The following is a 251-nucleotide window of genomic DNA, read 5'->3' on the forward strand; positions in this document are numbered from 1 at the left end:
GGAGATCTGATCCAAACCCATCGCTACGCGATGGGCAGGGCGCGATTTTCCTAAAAATCCACTCCCGAGTGGTCCTTCTTGTCAATTTATCTCGCAAGGCGGAAAAAATAAAAACGAGGGGTGCAACACGAGGACTTCCCCGGAGGGCACCCATCCTAGTACTACTCTCGCCCAACCACGCTTAACTGCTGAGTTCTGATGGGATCCGGTGCATTAGTGCTGGTATGATCGCACCCATCAAACTAATTACT

General features: G+C 51.0%; 1 non-coding gene across 1 annotated transcript; it reads right to left on the bottom strand.

The window, feature by feature from the left end:
• Positions 1-117: 117 nt before the first annotated feature.
• On the bottom strand, positions 118-236 carry LOC118345760. Its single transcript, XR_004799241.1, has one exon. It is a non-coding gene; the product is annotated as a 5S ribosomal RNA (ribosomal RNA).
• Between the last annotated feature and the right edge of the window lie 15 nt (positions 237-251).

This window comes from Juglans regia, unplaced genomic scaffold (assembly GCF_001411555.2).
Source record: "Juglans regia cultivar Chandler unplaced genomic scaffold, Walnut 2.0 Scaffold_4287, whole genome shotgun sequence".
In the NCBI taxonomy this organism is placed as follows: domain Eukaryota; kingdom Viridiplantae; phylum Streptophyta; class Magnoliopsida; order Fagales; family Juglandaceae; genus Juglans; species Juglans regia.